The following is a 21,297-nucleotide window of genomic DNA, read 5'->3' as shown; positions in this document are numbered from 1 at the left end:
CACCCACCCCAGAGTCTTTTACTTTGGTGCAATACACCAAACACAGTCCAAGTTCTGGTCTGTGTTTCCTTACTTTTAAACTTGTTTTTGGTGTGTGATTTAGTAATGATTGACAAGACTGAGGAATAAGAGGGTACAATTCACACAGTTCCCACCACCAGCATGCTATATCCCATCCACTCCTTTGAAAGCCTCCCTGTTCTTAAACCCTCGGGGAGTACAGACCAAAGGTCTCTATGGGGCATAGAAGGTGGGAGTTCTCGCTTCTGTAAATGTTTCTTTACTGGACATGAGTTTTGACTGGTCAGTCCATACTCCCCAGCCTGTCTCTAACTTTCTCTATTGAGCTAGGGCTTTGGAGAGGTGGGGTTACAGGACACATTGGTGAGGTGACCTGCACAGGGAAGACAGGTTGGCATCAAGGTAATGTGTTTCAACTTCTGTTTATGCGTGAGATCATCACACAATCATCCTTCTCTTTCTGACTTATCTCACATAACATGATTCTTTCAAATTCCACCCAAGATGGGGTAAAAAGGTGAATTCATCATTTTTAATAGCTGAGTAGTATCCCATTGTGTATATAGACCAAAACTTAATCAGCTACTCATTTACTGTTGGGTTGCTTCCAGGTTTTGGTTATTACAAATTGTGCTTCTGTGAACATAGGTATACATAGATCTTTTTGGATGAGTATGTCTGGTTTCTTAGGATACATCCACAAAAGAGGAATTGCAGGGTCATAGGGAAGTCCACATCTAGCCTTCTGAGAGCTCTCCAGATTGCTCTCCACGGAGGCAGGACCAATTTACATTCCCACTAGAAGTGCAGAGGGTTCCTTTGCCCCCACAACCTCTCTAGCATTTGTTGCTGCTACCTTTTCTGATGCGTGCCATTCTCACAGGAGTGAAGTAGCATCTCATTATTGTCTTTATTTGCATTTCTGTGACAATCATTGACTTGGAGCATTTTCTCAGGCCTTATGGATCTCTTCTGTGGTAAATATTCTGTTCATATCCTCTCCCCACTTTTGGATGGGGTCATTTGTCTTCTTGTTGCTAGTTAGGTGAGCTCTTTATATATTTTGGTTATTAGCCTCTTGTCTGATATATGGCAGGTAAAGATTTTCTCCCATTCTGTGGGTGGTGGTTTCTTTTGGTGTTCAGAAGCTTTTTAATTTGATGTAGACCCACTGGTTTATTTTTGTTTTAGTCTTCTTTGTAATTAGATTCCTGTCATTGAAGATGCCTTCAAAATTTATATGGAAAAGAGTTCTGCCAATATATTCCTCTAAGTATTTGATAATTTCTGGTCTAACATCCAAATCCTTGATCCATTTGGAATTTACCTTTTGTGTTTGGTGAAATACAGTGGCTCAGTTTCATTCTTCAGCATGTTTCAACCCAATTTTTCCAAAACCAATTGTTGAAGAGGCTCTCTTTCCCAATTTAATAGTCTGGACATCTCTGTCAAATATTAGATGTCTATAGGTGTGGGCGCTTATTTTTTAGTTTAACTGCAGGGTGGAGGATAGATAGCACAATGGTTATGCAAAAAGACTCCCATGCTGAAGGCTCCAAAGTCCCTGGCCCCTATCCCCTGCTCTACCACGAGCCAGAGTTTAGCTGAGCAACACTCTTTGGCCCTTTGAATTTCTGAATAAATCCTGGTTCCTGGTTGTATTCTGTCCGTTCTGAGGCAACTAAGGCAACTATTCACTGTGATTCATAATTTATCAGGAGAACAGTGTGAAAAAGCTTCTACTATATAGCCACATTTCCTGACCACCAGGAGTGTAGACTTTCTCCTGAGTTACCTGGCCAGTTTTCTGCTCCCAGAAGAGAACTTTTGAGGGGTAACAACAATGGAGACCCACAACTCTAAATTGGTGAGGTTTATGTGATTTTTCTTCTCCTTTCATAAGTCCTTTTGTGGATAAAATTCAGACTGGAGCTGGTGTGTCAACTGGCAAACTATTCTACTGATACCAGCTGCTCCTGAGTGTGGGCTTTTAGCTCCAGGAATCTCTCCTTAAGCCCTTCTCTGTCCATGAGCGAAATGTGTTTGCACTCAACCATGGTTAGGTAGGTTCCTGGAGTGATCCTAGCATTACTTTGTTGCATTCTCAGGTGACCTGGTTATTTTATTTTAATGACAGATACAGCAATTGACAAAAAAAAAAAAAAAAAAAGAAAAAGAAAAGGACAGGGCAGGGGAGACCAAAGCACTGTTCATCCCTGTCTTGTGGCAGTGCTGGGCATTGAACCTGAGACCTCTGGGGTCTTAGGCATGAAAAGCTTTTGCAGAACCTTTATGCTTCCTCCCCGCTCCCCAGATTTTTTTTATTAACACTTTTCAGTGACAAAACACTCTGGATCTCTATCAGGAACAACACAATAGACCCCTTTGTTGGCCCCCTAGGACCTTGCCCTCAACATGGGTCAACAATGGCAGAGACTGTTCCCTCCTCCAATGGGAGGCTGGACAACATACTCTATCTTCCACCTGAGGAAGATGGGTCCTGAAATTGGGGCAGGTTGGAATGTTCCTATTCATGACTACAGAATGTGAGCTCAGATCTTCAGGGATGCAGAGGTCACATAGTCTCCTAAGCTGAATATGGGCTCTAGATCAGATCAAATCAGTGAGGTTTACAGTCAACAATATTTATACACCTTGCCCATATTTAGGAGCTATTCTCTTCCCTGATCCAGCTTTCTGGTTCTTTTTCCAGTCATGGAATTATCTCCCCAGACAATAAGATCCACCTTCATATCAGATGTCAGGCCAGGAAAAAAAAAAAAACACAAAAACTCCTATAGTCATGGGCCCTTTGGAGTATAAATAAAATAAGCCTACTAACTATCTACAAAATGTAATCCCCCAAATCTTCATCTGCACTATTCCAGCCTTCAGGTTCATAATTATTCAACAATTTTTGGGCTTTATATGCTGACTGTTTCTTCAGCCACCAGGTTCCAGATGCTAAGATGATGCCAACCGGACTTCCCTAGGCAGATGACCCCACCAATGTGTCCTGGAGCCCCACTTCCTCAGAGCCCCTCCCCACAAGTGAAAGAGAGAGACGGGCTGGGAGTATGGATCGACCTGTCAACACCCATGCTCAGTGGGGAAACAATTACAGAAGCCAGACCTTCCACCTTCTGTATCCCATAATGACCTTGGGTCCATACTTCTAGAGGGATAAAGAACAGGAAAGCTATCAGGGGAGGGGATGGGATACGGAGTTGTGGTGGTGATAATTTGTGTGGAATTGTACCCATTATCCTATGGTTTTTGTCAATGTTTCTTTTTTATAAATAAAAATTTAAAAAATACTCTGGAAAGTAAGAATCTGCTCCCTTAATATTTAATTTGTTAATTTCAACCTTTTACAGAATAGTTTGTTTGGAATTTCTTTGTTTTATCCCTTGCACAGTTCTCTGGGACTTCTTTCTCTCCTCTTCTCTACCTTCCCTTCCTTTCTCGATTTCTCTGTGCTATTCAACAACGATGACATTAATCACAACAACAGTAATAACTACAACAGTAAAACAATAAGAGCAACAAAAGGGAATATATATTTAAAAAGGCGATAGCTACTTTTTGATTTGTGAGGATTAGAGCCCACTGCAGGATGAAGATGAGTGTTTACAACACAGTTTTGCAAAAATAGTCCACTGCTCTGGGGGAAGCCATATTTCTCTCCACATGTTTCTCCTCTGCAGCAGGGACTGACTCTGTTCACGGTGACTCTTGCTCATAGCATTTGTTGTCTCCTTTGAGCTGGCTGTGAGGGATGCACCAGGGTTTTCAATGCTGAATAAAGTCAGGCTTACCACCCACCACAGTTAACAGAGTAAGAGCTGGCAGCTGGGAAGCTGGAAGAGACAAAAAGCAAAGTGTAACTTGTGTAAAAGAAAATCTTCTGGTGGTCTGGGAGATGGTACAGTGGATAAAGCATGGACTCTCAAGTATGAGGTCCTGAGTTTAGTCCCTAGCAGTCCATGTACCAGAGTGATGTCTGCTTCTTTCTCTCTCCTCCTATCATTCTTATAAATAAATAAATAAATTTTGTGCTTCTTTGGGCATAATTAATGAGCATGCAAAGAAAACTCTCTTTCCATCTATTGCCTACCTATCCCTGAAAGTCTTTGGCCATTACACTGTGATATTATTCCCCTTCCCAAAAGAAAACCTATGCCTATGTGTTAGTCCTAGTCTCTAGACAAGAACACACAAATGTTACCTACAGCAGTAATCTTACTCTAATAAGATATAAATTCCTTCCCTTGCATTGGGAGAATAATGGTATTGCAGAGTCTTAGTGATGAGAGCATGGCTGTAGCTATGACTCACAACACACACATTCTCACTAGAGATATAAAGATACCCACTACAAACGGCTTTTTTTTTTAAAGATAGAGACAGGGAGGTAGAAGGAGAGGGAAAGGGAAAGAAGAGGGAGAGGGAGAGAGGGAGAGGGAGAGAGGGAGAAAGGGAGAGAGGGAGAGAGGGAGAGAGGGAGAGGGGAAGAGGGAGAGGGAGAGAGAGAGGGAGAGAGGGAGGGGGAGGGGGAGGGGGAGAGGGAGAGGTTCTGGGCTAGTGTTGTGGGCGGGAGAGAGAATCCAGGGACTCGTTTCAGCATGGTAATACAATTCTTCATTGTTGTGGAGTCTCAGAGTCAGGCTTGAGCACAGCAGGTTAGGCCGTGTGGCACCAAACCAAAATGGCGGCCTCCTGCTCTGCACACCAGCCCTTCTCCAGGTCTGAACTAGAGAGAAAAGAGAGCAAAACCAGGAACAGAAGTGGGTTTTATGGAGTAAAAACCAGAAATGGCTAGGAAAGGGGTGGAGAGAGGCAAGAGGCATTCTGGGAAGGTGGAAGTGTTCTTAGCAACTGTTGCAATTGTTTTAACCAGTGGGAATTAGCCATACCCTGAGGGGATAATGTGGTGGGAGACCTTTAGTCATTTCTAAGACAAAACAGAAGATTGGTATGTAAATAATAATGCTTGCATGTAAATATGGTGGTTTGTGGGTCCTGCCAATGTTCAACCACATCTGCACAATTTCCCAACAGAGGGGGAGAGAGGGAGAGGATAAGGGAGAGGAAGAGGGAGAGGGAGAGGGAGAGGGAGAGGGAGAGGGAGAGGGAGAGGGAGAGGGAGAGGGAGAGGGAGAGGGAGAGAGAGAGACTTGTATGCAGGTCATACACAGGGCAAAGCAATGCACTATTTATGTGAGCTATTTCATGAACTTTACTAATGGTCTTCATCCTCCTTCCTTGGGAATGGTTTTTCAATAACAAAAATATATTTTTAATTTTATTTGATCTTGCCTTAGTGTGGTGGTCATTTAACATATTTTTTCTAAATAAACATGGTAATGTGTGCTATGTCTTCATTCTCTTCTTTGCCCTTGTTGTACTCCTAAACAATTTTTTTAACCTGAAAGAATACAATTCTTAAGAAATCAGTAAGAGAACAAACTACAACAACTACAATGGGGTGGGGGAGGGGAGTGAATTTTGTGCTGAACCTTTCATTAAGTATTACTAAAGGAAGGAAAGTATTTTATGGCAATTAGATCAATAGAATGTTATTCAAAATATCTGAGTTTTCATCCTTGCTCTGACAGTCTTGAGCAGCATGTACTGATTGGTATGTTTGATTATAGGAGATTTATTTAATTCCTCTAAGCTTTAATGTTCATGGCTTTAAAAAAAAAAAGATTATAATGAGGATCACTGAAGCGATTAAATCTCTTAAAAAGGAAAAACACCCAGCAATGTTCCCAACACCCCTCAGGTGCATTATCAATGTTTGTTGAAGGTAGAGCCACTGGGTGGTTCCAGCACTGAAAACCACAGATTTGTCAAGCCTAGAAACAGCCTGACTTCCCAGTTCTGAGGTCATGGACTCCTACACAGACAAAAGAATCTTCTCAAAACACCTAAACCTTCTGGATACTAAGCAACTCAATAGGGCAATGTCCATGGGAGCATCAGTCCTGGCATAGAGCCCGTTTGCTCCATTTTTGTTTGTTTTTGCTATTTTGTTTGTTGTTTGCCTGACTAGCTGGAGACTAATGGGAGTGATGTCTTTAGGAATCATTCTGTCCTGCCCGTATTAATTTATTGCTGAGTTATCTTTCATCTCACATTTGAAGCTACACCATTCTGTGCATTAAATTCATTTAATTTTTTTACTTCAACAAGAGGACAAGAGAATTAAATTTTTTTTAAAAAAGGAGAGGCATCTGTATTCTTTTCTGGACATTTTCAACATGGTAGTTCCAAACACCCCAGAGGCAGAAATTAATCCCCCTGCCTGCAATGTGCTGAGGAGGAGCAGGGCAGTGGATCTCATTTAGAATCCTCCTCTGCCATCTATTAAGAAGTGAGCATGGTAGAGACAGCCGGGGGGGGAGGCTTTTTGATTCTCAATTCCTCTGAACATTGTCAGTGTTTAATCAATAGCTAGTCCAGGAATCATTAAAGATGTGCTCCCAGTTCAAGGTCCTCTGATAGTGATGGTTGAGGGAATTGCTCAGTTTCACTATAAAGTGCAATAAAAAAAGAAGAAGAAGAAAGTAATAGAGACAGGCGCCTACATTCAGGTTAGCCTACTTTAAAAAGCTGCAATTTGAAACAAGATCATAATGGGTCACATGGAATATCAATTCCTCTTGATCTCCTAATTCTTTGCTTCAGGATGGAGCCAACAGCATTTAAAAGTCTAAGCTTATTAATTTATGCTTTCTACAAGAAGAAGAGTTAGCAAATGTCAGTCACTAGAGTAGAAGGAACGATACCTATGTCCACATTTGAAAATGTGAAGTTCTGTTATTCCATACAAGTTTGAATACCGTGTACTATGCACTTGGTCATCTGTGTCATAGAGCAGGACAGCCATTCAGAATGGGGCTAGAGAAGTCTAACACATGCTCCTTTTTTCTTTCTAATTTTCCCCTACTGTTCTAATATGTATATAACGTAGCATTTAATGAAACCATCACTTGTCTTCTGAAGACACTAAGAGAAGAAATCATGTGTTTCTTACACCACAGGTCTTACTATAAGATTTACAGCAAAGGAAATTATGAATCCCTTGCTTTTGGAAATAAAATCACGTTGATTTTAGACAGCTTTCCAAATTACACAATTTTGAAAATATGGAGGGGGGCATGTGTTGGTGAACCTGATTGAGTGCACATACTGCAGTGCACAAGGACATGGGTTCAAGCCCTCGTCCTCACCTGCAGGGGGTAAAATCACAAGTTATGAAGGTAGGGTTGCAGATATCTCTCTGTCTCTTTCCCTCTCTATCTCCCCTCTCTTCTCAGTTTCTCCGTTTCTATATAATAAATAAATACATAAATAAATAAACATTTTTAAAAAGATATCTTCCTTTAAAATTAGTTTGAAGCCTATGCTATGTTGATTTAAAAAATAAACAACTGTGGACATTAAGATTATGGAAAAGATTAGTACAGGCTAAGATACTCTTCTTGGTTTTGGTCTGTAATCAGTCTTAGGTGGTAGGGACCCACCTGGTAAAGGCTTCATGGAAGTATGAAAACAAGCCACAGAGATCCTTCAAACCTGGCTTAAAATCATATCAAACATATTTTCAAACCACTGTTCAGCGCTGCATTATTCACAATAGCCAAAACATGGAAGCAACCTAAATGCCCATCAACAGATGACTGGATAAAGAAGTTCTGGGGCACATAATCAATGTAGTTAACTCCTCAACAGCTTTTTTTAAAGACAATATTACATCCTTTGAGACAAAGTGGATAGAACTGGAGGTGATTATGCTTACTGAAGTAAAAAAGGAAGTGAAGGATAATTATTGGATGGTTTCACGCATATGTGGAATGTAGAAAATTGAAATGCATGAACTTGAAGAAAAAAGTAGTTAACAAGTCTCTAAGATCCTAGGAGAACTATAGTGGTTATTGTTTAGGCATTGGGCACAGAACTTTGGTAGTGTGAGTGGAGTGAAACTATATACCCCTATTATGATCTTGCCCAAAACTATTTAATCACTAGTAAAAATTTTTTTAAAATCATACCAAATGAGAAGAAGTCTTGGAACCCTGTTCTTCTTCACTTAGCTACAAATATTTGGGTTGTTATTAAAATAGCAAAGTAAAATAGTCGAGTATATAAATCGTCAGTACTTAACATGCGCATTCAATTGACTACATTTGATAAGACAAAGTAGAACACTGAAAAATCAAACTACATGATTTCACTGGCTCAATATGATCATCTGTATTTATCTGTAAAATAAAGTCCATCTCTCTGCCTGCACATAATAAAAATGAAGACAGCTGGAGGACAGTTATCATAGCTTAGGGCCTCATGCCAACCCAATCTCAGACTTCAGTTCTTTTTGGGGGGATTGGCGGTGGGGGGTTAATGGTTTAAGGTAAATATAAGGTTTATGCATATGTAAAATTTCTCAGTTGTCTGCAAAACACTCTTATTCCCTATGTTTTCCTCCATCATGCACCCCCTTGTCTCCCCTCTCCAGAGTCTTTTACTTTGGTGCAATACACCAAACTCAGTTCAAGTTCTGCTTTTTGTTTCTCTTTCTTTTCTTATTTCTCAACTTCTGTCCATGAGTGAGATCATCCTATGTTCATCCTTCTCTTTCAGGCTTATCTCACTTCATATGATTCCTTCAAGCTTTATCCAAGATGAGGTGAAGAAGGTGACTTCATCATTCCATTGTGTATATAGACTACAACTTTCTCAGCCACTCATCTGTTGTTGGACAATTAGGTTCCTTCCAAGTTTTGGCTATAGTCTTTTGAGGAATTCTTCCTCCTCCTACACACACCTCATCCATTTTCCATACTGCTATTACTTAGAAACAATGATGCAAAGATTTATTTTGTTATTCTTTTATCTTACTTATTTTAATAATCATTTGATGGGAGTTTAAAGTTTACAGTACAGTTTTTGATACATGGGTGCAAGACTTCATCTCTCTGTGATAGATGTCTACTAAATACTCTCTCTCCCACCTTAGGTGCTTTTCCACCATCATGTACCAGGACTCAAATAGCCCCCTTTTCCCCAGACCCCTCTCTCCCTCTCCTTCCCCAGAGTCCTTTGCTTTGGTGCAATACACTACACTCAGCCCAAGTTTCCCTTTTGTGTTTTCACAAATCCAATAATCCAGAGTACTGCTCATCTCTAGTTTATGGTGGTGTCAGTGAAAGAATTTGGAACCTTAGTGCCTCAGGCATGAAAGTCTTTTGCCTAAGCACTGGGCCTTCTATCTCTCCTGAACTCTTGAACTCTTTACATTTTAATTAGTGTTGCTAATAGTGTTCTAAAAGGAAGGAGGAGGGGGAGGCAGAAAGGGGCTGGAGAAAAAGAGGAATTAGAGGGGAAGAGGGAGAAGAAAGGATGGGAGGGGAGGATGGATGGGAAGAGGAAAGAAGAGGGCTTCAGTACAAATGCCAAACACCCATCCTCTTCTGCCTAGAGGTTTTCCCATGTTGGAAAGCAGCTAAAGTCAGTTAGGTGATCTGCCTTGTCCAGAAGTTTCATCTTTAACGTGGATCTCTCATTTACAAGCCCTGCTACCTTCTTGCTGCTTCTGTTTTCTAAGTCTCCTTGTTATTTTACTTATTTATTTTTCACATTGCTTTAACGTGGATCTCTCATTTACAAGCCCTGCTACCTTCTTCATGCTGCTTCTGTTTTCTAAGTCTCCTTGTTATTTTACTTATTTATTTTTCACATTGTTGACATGGTGATAACCATAGCACCCACCTCCAAGGGATTCCTGAGGTTTCAATGAAACAGTGCATATAAAGTGTTTAACACTGTGCCCTGCTAGATAACAGGCACTCCAGAAATATTAGCCATTGTTATCATCTGACAACATGCCCAGGCTCACACAGCAGGTAGGTGCAAAACTGGGATTCTGACTCAGAACTTTCCTTTTGATGTGAAGGTTTATGATCTTTCTGTGGTGCACTTGGGGTATCAGAAGCATTTAGGGAGATTTGGATAGATACTGGCTCCCATTCAGCACACAGTCAAATCCTCTAACAGGGACCCGTGGTGCAAAATTCCAGTATTGTTGATTAAAGTGAGAGCTGTAAGACTTAGAACCCAGACATGAGGAGGCTAGGTTGACATTTTGTTGCAAAAGCTTCAGTCTGACTTGTATTTCTGCCAGGACAAGAGGCCAATCCACCACAGACCAGGCTATAGAATGAGCTAAATTATTCTTTTCCAAGAGGAACTGTGGTGATTTTTTCTGAGACTCCCAATCTTGGGGTGAAACAGGAATTTAAATTTGCATCCTAGGGAACAAGGAGGTGGGAAGTTCAAAAAGTTACATGGCAGATGTAATCAACAGCCTACCTGTCTTCTCTCTCAGAAATTTCAAACATACCTCTCCTTCCCCATGGTCCTACCTGATTTAGAGAACAGAATCTTTAGGGCTGTAGAGTCTATAATTCCAACACTGTAATATTAATCTTTGACAATCATGGAGTCAGTATCTTTAAAAAGAGAAGAAGAAGGGTGAGGAGGCGGTGCGTACGGTTGAGCGTACACCTTACTATGCACAAAGATCTGGGTTTAATTCCTAGCTCCCCACCTGCAGGAAGGAAACTTCGCAATTGGTGAAGCAGTGCTACAGGTCTCTCTCTCTCTCTCTCTCTCTCTCTCTCTCTATCTATCTATCTATCTATCTATCTATCTATCTATCTCCCCACTTCCCTCTCTGGCTATCAAGTAAAGGGGCCACCAGGAGTAGTGGATTCATCATGCATGCACTTAGCCCCAGCAAAAACCCTGATAGCAAAAATAAATAAGAGTAACTTCTCCCTCTTAATTATGTTGTATTAGGGAAAATATCCCCCCACCCAAAAAGAAAGTTATTATTATTGCCAATGGTGACAGACAACATTCACTTTGAATTGAAATTACCTGGACTCTAGAATTGGAAGCGCTGCATTAATTCCCATGTCTAAATATGGAAGTGTGTGGACTGTGCTTGCTCAGCTTCTTGCTAATAGTTCAGTCTAGAGGACCAAGCCTTGAAAAGATTTGGATTTTAATGGGTGCATACAGTACCCCAGCAGCCTTAGTCTCTGTTGCACCAGCAAGTGCAGGAGACTTGTAGTTCTGATTAAGTCAATGGGTATATTCTTGTTATATGACTACTGAAGAGATACACCCTGAAAAGATTTCAGGGTCAGAGTTGAAACTCATCTCCTGTCTATCTCCTGTCTTTGACTCAACCCTATTATCAGGATCATTATTTTAATGGGGGAAAACTGTACATTTGATGACACCTGTGTAAGTTTTCATTTTTGCATCATAGGTGTCTGCAAAACACTCTCACTCCAAGCTTGGGTCCTTTTTCCAGCATTATGCACCAGGACCCCTACACTGGTCCATCTCTTCTACTTTCTGGTTCCTGTTAACTGAACATTTTGTCTTGCTTTTATCTTAACTGCCTTTCTGATATCAAGTTGTAGATGCTACTGTGATTCCATCCGGAACTTTCTGGGAAGATGACCTCACCAGTGTGGCCCAAAGCCTCTCCTTTCCAGAGCCCTGCCCCACTAGGGAAAGATAGAAACAGGCTGGGGGTATGGATCAACCTGCCAACATCCAGGGGAGAAGCAATTCCAGAAGCAAGAACTCCCACCTTCTGCAACCCCTGAAGAATTTGTGTCCATATTTTTAAAATAAAGTATGAAGTATAAACAGGTAAGAGGGAGCAGGTGGTGGTGCACCTGGTAGAGCACACACATTACAGTATGTAAGGACCCTGGTTTAAGCCCCTGATCCCCACCTATAGGGAAGAAGCTTCATAAGTTGTAAAGCAGAATTACAGATATCTCACTTTCAGTTCCTCTCTATCTTCCCTGTCTCTCTCAACTTCTCTCTGTCTCTATCCAAAATAAATAAAATAATTTTTAAAAAAGAGATGAATAAGACAGAAATAATCAAGTATTAGATTCTGTAGCATTTTGGAAGTTCTTGTAACTGTTCTATGGTAACTTTAAAAGATTTTTATTATTGACCAGTCAACGCCCATGTTCAGCAGGAAAGCAATTACAGAAGCCAGACCTTCCACCCTCTGCAACCCACAATGACCCTGGATCCATACTCCCAGAGAGATAGACAATGGGAATGCTATCAGGGGAGGGGATGGGATATGGAGATCAGGTTGTGGGAATTGTGCAGAACTGTACCCCTCTTATTCTACGGTTTTGTTAATGTCTCCTTTCTTAAATAAAAAAAAAGCTTTTTATTAATGATTAAACATTTTGATGATAGTAAAATTAAATAAAATTATCTTTATTTATTTATTGGATAGAAACAGCCAGAAATCGAGAGGATAGGCGTGGTAGAGAGGGAGAGACAGAGAGATACCTGCAACACTGTTTCATTACTTCCAAAGGCTTTCTTCCCACAGGTGGGAACCAGGGGCTGGAACCTGGGTCCTTGCACATTGTAACATGTGCACTCAACAAGGTACTCCACCACCTGGCCCCCTCATAAAACTATTTTCTAATATTCATTTTGAAAATATGCTTCTGGAGTTGTTCAAGTAATGACTTGAAGGGACAAACGTGATGGATGGTTTCAGTTAAGAGGAAATTGGATTATACCTTTCTGTAAAAGCCATGAGGGTCAGAATAAAAACAACCAAGTAGACCCAGTTCTTGGGGAATAGTATGCAGTAACGTGATGTGCTCACTGGTAAACAAAGGGTAGAGAATTTGAGACAGAAGAAGCCAGGAGTGAACGATCTGTACTAAACTGGAGATTATGTGGCCCAAAGTATCATCACTGACTAAAATGCCAAGAATAAAGAGACAAGGAAAAATGGGCAGTGGGTAGCAAGGAAGATATAAATGCCAGAAGATACCCTTAATGAGGAATTCAGGATGCATGAATCTATGGGTAAAAGGAGACTGGATGAATTTCACAATACTGACTGGGACATCCTTGGCTTCTTGTTAAATTTATTTATTTATTTATTTATTTATTTATTTATTTATTTATTTATAAAAAGGAAACATTGACTAAACCATAAGATAAGAGAGGTACAACTCTACAGAATTCCCATCACCAGAACTCCGTATCCCATCCCCTCCACTGATAGTTTTCCTATTTTTTATTCCTCTGGGAGTATGAACCCAGGGTCATTATGGGGTGCGGAAGGTGGAAGGTCTGGCTTCTGTAATTGTTTCCCCACTGAACACGAGCATTGACAGGTTGATCCATACTCCCAGCTTGTCTCTCTCTTTCCCTAGTGCTTCTAGTTAATTTTATTATGAATTCTTTGCAAGTGCAAAGATCAAGCCAAAGGCAATTGGTAAAAGGCCAAGATCATAAAGTTTTTAGAGACTGGATGGAGGGAAAAGATTATATGAATGAGGTTTAGCAATGATCATAGAGCTGAAAGAGTACTGATAGAAAGTTGTGTTTCGATGGAATACTACTCAACTAAGAATGGTGAATTCACCTTCTTTACCTTATCTTGGATGGAGCTTGAATGAATCATGTGAAATGAGATGATTTCACTCAATGATAGAAGTTGAGAAATAAGAACAGAAGAGAAAACACAAAGCAGAACTTGGACTGGAGTTGTTGTTTTGCACCCAAGTAAAGGACTCTGGGGTTGTGGGGAGGGTTTATGTCCTTGAACATGATGGTGAAGGACCAAGGTAGGGAGTTATAGTGTTATGTGGAAAACTGAGAAATGTTACACATGCACCAACTACAGTATCTTACTGTCAATTGTAAACCATTAATTCCACTGAGGGAGGGAGGGTGGGAGGGAGGGGGAGAGAGAGGGAGATAAATAAGAGAGAGAGAGAGGGAGAGATGGAGAGAGAGAGAGAGAAGTTGTGTTCTACATTTCAGAAAGAAGGGGATGTCCAAGATAAAGGAAAGGCCATTGCTTTCAAGATGTTTTTCAAATGGACTCAAAAGTCCTCCTTGAAGCATTTAGTACTTTTGAATAGCCCTAGAAAGACTGGTTTTATGGAGGGAGTTTTGTCTTCAGGAAGAGGAAACAGTTTATGATGAAGGAGACTACATGATGAGGAACACTTTTCCATGGACGTGGACAAGATGGGGTTTGCTTGAAAGAAAAGCAGAACACTTTCCCTCTGAACGAAGAGTGATGTAAACAGAATTAATATCAAGACTTCCAGATGGAGGTGAAAGAAAGTGATTCCTATTTTCTCTGCAAAATCAGTGACAGATTATGAAATCATTACATATCTCTATGATTGTTGCTAGAAAATGCAAACTGTGAAGGCATTTAGCTCTTTTATGTTCAGTAGCTAGAAAACTATACTGGGGTGCTAGATTCAGATGGAAGTTTTGTGCTTATTTCTGGTGTTTGCTAGTGCTTAATCCTTTTGCTTCTTTTAGAGGCAGGCAGCGCTACATTATGCTTAATGTCGTTTTGCACTTTGCACCCTGTGAAAATGCACAGGCTGTCTGAAGCTTGCTGTCTCCAGTGCTTTTGGAAACAGAGGGATATAAATCTTTAGCTTAGTGATAAATGGGTGTGATAAATGAGTGTGGGGATAGTTTACCAGCCAGTGAAAATACAGTGGTGAAAACACCTCAAGATCTCTAAAGACAAGAGAATGGGGAGGAAGTAAAAAAGTGAGATATAAAAGGACTAAGAGTCAAAATTAGGTTTTGTTAATGTCAGATGACCTCACTCATAGGTGCGACTTTAAAAATGAAGAAAGGGAGGGAGGTAGCAATGTGGAAAATTAGACTAACTGTAGCTGAGCCAAAGACTCTAAGTATGTGTGGGAGCATGGGGGAAGTAAGATAAGAGGGGGTAGGTGTTGGAACATTGTTCACTTAAAGTGAACAAAAGGAATCATGGGGCTGTGGCCAGGTGGTGGTGAACCTGGTTGAGTACACATATTACAATGCACAAGAACAAGAGTTCAAGCCAGAGTCTCCACCTGCAGGGGGTAAGCTACATGAGTGGTGAAGCAGGGCAGCAGGTAGGTATCTCCGTCTTTCTCCTTAACTACCCCTTCCTCTCAATTTCTACTTGTCTCTATCCAATAAATAAAGATAATTTTAAAAAAGGAATTGTAGGAATTTTAAAAAAGGAATTAGCATGTTTAATGTCCAGCCTGACTAAAAGAGCAGACAGCAGACTTAAATGCAAACTCACAAGGGATTATGGGTATAGGAAGTTCAGTGTCACACAGATTGCACATAAAATAATTATGCAGCAAAGTTTGTACCTTTACCCTAAATTGGGGAAAGTTATTTTTTTTCCATCTAAGATAAGTTTTCTTCTATTAGACATTTTTTCCCTCACAATCAGAAATCCCAATCCCATGCTATTTTTTTTTTTCCTATGTGGATACTTTGGAAGTGTTTATTTTATTTCCAGCAGGGGTTAACTCTGGGCCTCCTGTGCCTGAATGGTGAATTTACCATTTCTGGCATCCATTTTCTTCTCCCTACCCAGCTCTTTATTTTATTTAGAGAAAAGGAAGACATTGAGAGGGAAGGAGGATATAGACAGGAAAAGAGCACATGCAACAATTCTTCACTGCTTCTGAAGCTTTCCTCATACACACACAGAATGCAGGTAGGGACCAGGGACTTGAAACTGGGTCCTTGTGCATGCTAATGTCTGTATTCTACCAGATGTTCCACTAGATGACCCTTACTAAACTAGAACTAAATTCTTGTATTTCCAGTTACTCACACATAGAATCTTCCATTCTCAGAATATATGTGCTGAAAGTGGTCTAATTGTGGGAAATCAATATAAGAATAGAGACACAATAATTAAAGATCATTGTTTCATGCTACTGAGCACTCACTATGTACCAGGAAATATTTTAATCTGTTAATATTTAGTTTCATCTTATACAGTGTGTATTGTCTAATGCACGAAGCAATGGTTGATGCAACATAAGAAAACAAAATTTATTTTGTGCTTAATATAAAAGTTCTATTGTTTGAAATCATATATATATGTATATAATGAATACAACATACAGTAAAAAATGTTTCACAAATGAAAATAAATAACGGCTATAGATTATTCTGAAAGAAAACATGTGAAGATGCTTTTCACAAAAAATAAAAGAAAAATCAAATGTCAAGTATGAAGACTACCGTTCTAATATTTAATCAATTAGCTCTGCTTTTATTTTTCTTTCCAGAACACTGCTCCACTTTCATGTATGGTAGTACTGGGGACTGAACCTAGGACCTCAAAACCTCAGGCTTAAAAGCTGTTTCCATTATCATTATGATATAACCTAAGCCCTCATCAAATAGTTCTAACACAGGCTACAGGAGATTAAGTTCATCATTTGATTTATTTGTTAATCTCTAGACCTAGTGTCTTTTCTCCCCAGGGGAGATCCCCTTGGAATGTTATTATGAATATATTTTGTATATGATGGTGACAAAGGACCTCAGCTAGAGTTCAGAGTGTTTTGCAGACACTTCTCACGGGAAGATGAGACATTGTGCACATGTTAACAACTGTACTATAAACCATTAACACTCCAATAAAATGATTTGAAAATAAAAATATGTTCCAACATACAATGTATAAATATTGATTTTTTTTGAAACATACTATACTGGTATGTACTAGTGTTAGTGCAGAATAGATAAAGATAGTGATAGAGACGATCTAGATTATGAAGTTCAGAGACTTAAGAAACTGGGTCAAGATCAGACCATTCTTATATGATGCTGTATAAATCAGATTTCACACTGACTTTATCTAAAACGATCAGGCTTGCTATCCCAGTTCTGCAAAATGTAGAGAAACTGAAGGAAGGGGATTTCTAAATGCATTCCCAGTATCCAAGCAGTGGAACTAGATAAAAACCTAAGGTGTTCATGGTATTTATTTATTTATTCATTTTTAACTAGACCACAGACTGAGGGAGAGTAAGGCAGAGGGGAAATGTTCAATCAGTTCAACTCTTAGCAAAGCAATTTATCATTTTCCACAGCAAAATGATAAATACTGGGAAGGGGATGAGTCTGATAATGACTGAGAGATGCCATCAATCTGACAAACTAAACATTTTTTTTGACCTGATATAGCCTCAGTCAAGACATCAGTTGTCACCTGAAATGGATTCTGTGACTAATTTTTCTTCATAAATAATGTAACTCATTGAAAGGTGGTTACAAGAAAAAGTCTTGAACGTCTTTCATCCCCAGTTTGAGGGTTAATTGTATTCTCTGCAAAGACTCTTCTACTCATTTATCACATAAGACTTAGACACTCGTGATCAGAACACTGAGATCAAAAGTAAAAGAATCCATTGTGTCTAGACCAACACATCTAATGGTTTGCTAGATGTGTGTGTGTATGGGTGTGTGTGTGTTTTTTTCCTTAAAATGTGGAGCCAATGCAAATCTGACATATGAAAATATATTCAACCTCAGAGCTTTTCAAAGGATGACTTAATTAATCAGCTTTCTATGTTGTACATTTCTCCTCTACTTGCTACTTAATCTCTGTGTATTTGGAATTAAAAGCTGACCTCTGACTCTCCCATATCACACAGATAGTTACACAGAATCATCTTTATTCCATAGCTTCCAGGTTACTTTTCCTTTTTATATCTTTTTAATTTTTTTTGTTATCTTAATTTAATGGATAGAGAAAGTCAAAACTTGAGAGGGTAGAAGGAGATAGAGAAGGAGAGAGACAGAGACACCTGAAAACCTGCTTCACCACTTGTGAAGCTTTCCCCTGCAGGTGGGGACCAGGGACTCAGACCTGAGTCCTTGCGAATTGTAACGTGTGTTCAGTCAGATACACCGCCACCCAGCCTTTCCAGGTTATTTTTCTTCTCCTTATCTCTCACTTAGTTCGAATAGAATTCATCCCTGAGAAAAGTCAGATTCTGAGCATAGCTTAGTGGCTGAAAAATGAATAATGTTTGCACCAGGCTAAAATAATTAATATATGGTTTATCTGTTATTTCTTTGTGCCGATCCCATTTGTTGATGTGAGTGCAGATGCTAAACAACCTCTATGTTGACAGCATGAAGGAGAGGTAAGAGCACAAGGAGGCACTAAAGCAGTTTTGGTCATTTAATTATTTTGCCCCTCGGGGAACGTTGTTTTCCAAGAAGAACATGATTATGAATGGAGATCTGAGCTGAGCATGTTTTACACAGCTATTCTCAAGAACAGAAATTCCAGAAAGATTTTTGTGAGGTATATTAAAACATAGATTAAAACCTTACAAGTTACTCAAAACACAAATGACACAACTAATTGAAGAACAATGGAATAATATAAAGTACTTTGAAGACCTAGTGGCAATAGTTTAGTCTATCATGAGTTATATTTCATAACATCTGCTAAAAATCTATCAATAGTGGGGAAAAATCAGCATCCAAAAGCTACAGAATGATAATATATTTTGTAATAATAGAGAATATTGGCTAAGGTCCTCAAAGTAGAAATTCTATAGCCGGTTTGAGTTTTATGTCTTCTGTCTTTTTATATTATGCTACAGTAACAGCTAATATTTGATTAATGCTTGGCAGATATTTCACAGGTCAATATAGAGTTGTGTCTCAAAAGCAGAAGAGCAAACTAGAGAGAGTTTAGAGGAGTATACAAAGGTAGACTAATAGAATCATATAGCAAAAATCCTATAGAAAGGGTGACTCAATTAAAATAAATTATTCTCCCCAGGAACATTCTTCCCAACTTCAAATGTGAATATTCTAGTTTCATCTTCATATCATAGGGAAAGACAGAGAGAGACAATATGAAGGGCTGTCTAGTATCTTTTCTTCTGAAGATCCCATGCTCATGTAATTTTGATTATTTTCCAAGTGACATCGCATTAGGACTCTGGGTTTCTACATATTATATTGATGGTCACAATGATTGCAAGTCTAAATCCAGGCCACTAAAATGTAAGGGCAGAGACAGACACAGCAGTTAAAGGTGGAAATTATATTGTTAGTTGGTCAGGAGGAAGATTTAAGAAAATGGATGGTTAACAGTGTCAGAAGTCACCACGGAAGAAAGACCAGGAGAAGACCCTGCTTGAAACAGATGATTAAGAGGTCACTGGTGTCTTTTTTGGCTTGAAGCTCAATGGAACACACAAGAGCTGGATGTTATAGTGTTATTAAAGTAACACAATTTACATGTCACTTCATGGGTTGGGGGAGAGAATCCTTTTGCTAGAATAACCAAAGAAAGCTTAATAGATCACTTGGTGCTTTCCAGAAATACAGTCAATTCCCTTTTGACAGTTGGAGTTGAGAGGCAATCTAGGTGAAGACTGAAAAAAAATATTGGAAGTGGGAGATGGTAGGACTTGCTTGGTAAACTGAGAGTAGCCAGTTTTCTTGGGGCATAGCATAGAAATGAATAGGAGATGTGACAAATTTGTATTTGTTGAAAAAATAAGGCAGGTGTCTTGCATCAATAGCTATTATGAGAAACAAGGTAGATTTCTCACAGGAACTACTATGAAAATATGTTGTTTTAACTTTCAGCTCATAGAATGCAAGAATTTCACTTTTTTCAGGAATTTTGTGACTTTTTTGTCTACAGTTAAAAAGTTTTATTGGGTTACTTATTATTATTATTGCATTTATTTGTTTTTACATTTAACTGCGGTGGTCACTGAGGCTTTTTTTTTTGCCTTATCACAAAACTAAGGATGGTAAATTTATATGCACCACAACTTGAATTTATTTTTAAATACTCACTACAAAATTTTCACCAGTTCAAAGTTGACTGCTAAGTGCCCTGCCTCCATGGGCTGATAACCTTGTTGCTACTTAAAACATCGTAAAGAGAGATGTTTCAATGGTAGCTTAAGGAAGTGAAAACCTATAGATGTTAAAGGCTGAGGATGGGAAGGAGGTTCCTGTTATTAATTCCAGCAATCCTGAAAAACAGAGGTGGATGTTTGAATCAAATAAGTACAAGTGTCTGCTCTAGATAAAATCATAATACTGAATTTCCTGAATATTATGTTTTCACTTCTACCCACATCTTCTCTCAACTTTGGATAAGTCTCTTAAAGCTTTCAACATATTTAACTTATCCCATAAAAATCAGATCTGGGGAGTCGGCGGTAGCACAGTGAGTTAAGAGCACATGGCGCAAAGCCCAAGAACCAGCAAAAGGATCCCAGTTCGAGGTCCCGGCTCACCACCTGCAGAGGAGTCACTTCACAGGTGGTAAAGCAGGTCTGCAGGTGTCTATCTTTAACCCCCCCTGTCTTAACCCACTGCACCACCACCTGACCCCCTTAGTAAACTTCTAAGATTCAAAAGCAAACAAAGATTCTAAAAGTATAATTCTACCACCCAAAACTGATGCTCGAGGACATTTTGATGTGCAATAAGCATGAGATGCTATCATACTCAGTATATGTAGTTTTTTTTTTTACTTATTATTTATTGGATAAAGACAGAGAAATTGAGAGTTATGGGGAGATAGAGAAAGAGAGACACCTGCAGCATTGCATGAAGCTTTTCCCCTGTAGGTGGGGTACAGGGGCTTGAACCCATTTCTTTGTGCATTGTAACATATGCACTCAATCTGGTGTGCCACTGCTCAGCCCTTTCCTTTTGTCTTTATTTACCTTTGTAGAACCTACTGGGAAGTATACTTGCTATTATTGTTTCAGAGCTGGTGAGACAGCTCACAGGATTAGGGTGCAGTTTTAATCCCAGCACCTATGTTAGAGTCATGTGGAACCTGGGGAAGCTCTGGTGTTGTGTCCTCTCTGCCTTCCTATCTTTTTCTTTTCTTTTTTCTCTATAAAAAAGAAACATTGAAAAAACCATAGGATAAGAGGGATATAACTCCACACAATTCCCACCACCAAATCTCCTTACCCCATCCCCTCCCCTGATAGCTTTCCTGTTCTCTATCCCTCTGGGAGTGTGGACCCAAGGTCATTGTGGGTTGCAGAAGGTGGAAGGTTTGGCTTCTGTAATTGCTTCCCCACTGAACATGGGCACTGACTGGTCGATCCATACTCCCAGCCTGACTCTCTCTTTCCCTAGTAGGGTGGGTGGGGTTTACAGTCAACAATATTTATACCCCTTTCCCATATTAGGGAGCTACTCTCTTCCCTGATCCAGCTTTCTGGTCGTTTTCCATCTGTGACATCATCTCCCCAGGCAATAACTTGGATCCACCTGCATATCAGATTTCAAGCTCAGGGGGGGAAAAAAAACTAGTATAGCCACAGGCCCTTTGGAATATAACTAAAA

At 39.6% G+C, this 21,297-nt stretch overlaps 1 protein-coding gene across 1 annotated transcript in view; it reads right to left on the bottom strand.

The window, feature by feature from the left end:
- Nucleotides 1-21,297, bottom strand: part of LOC103113428 (EGF-like and EMI domain-containing protein 1) — a 684,559-nt gene that overhangs the window by 105,175 nt on the left and 558,087 nt on the right. The window lies entirely within an intron of this gene.

The sequence above is a fragment of the Erinaceus europaeus genome, chromosome 14 (genome assembly GCF_950295315.1).
Source record: "Erinaceus europaeus chromosome 14, mEriEur2.1, whole genome shotgun sequence".
In the NCBI taxonomy this organism is placed as follows: domain Eukaryota; kingdom Metazoa; phylum Chordata; class Mammalia; order Eulipotyphla; family Erinaceidae; genus Erinaceus; species Erinaceus europaeus.
Note: the sequence above shows the minus strand (reverse complement) of the source record. Positions and strands in the feature narration are given on the sequence as shown.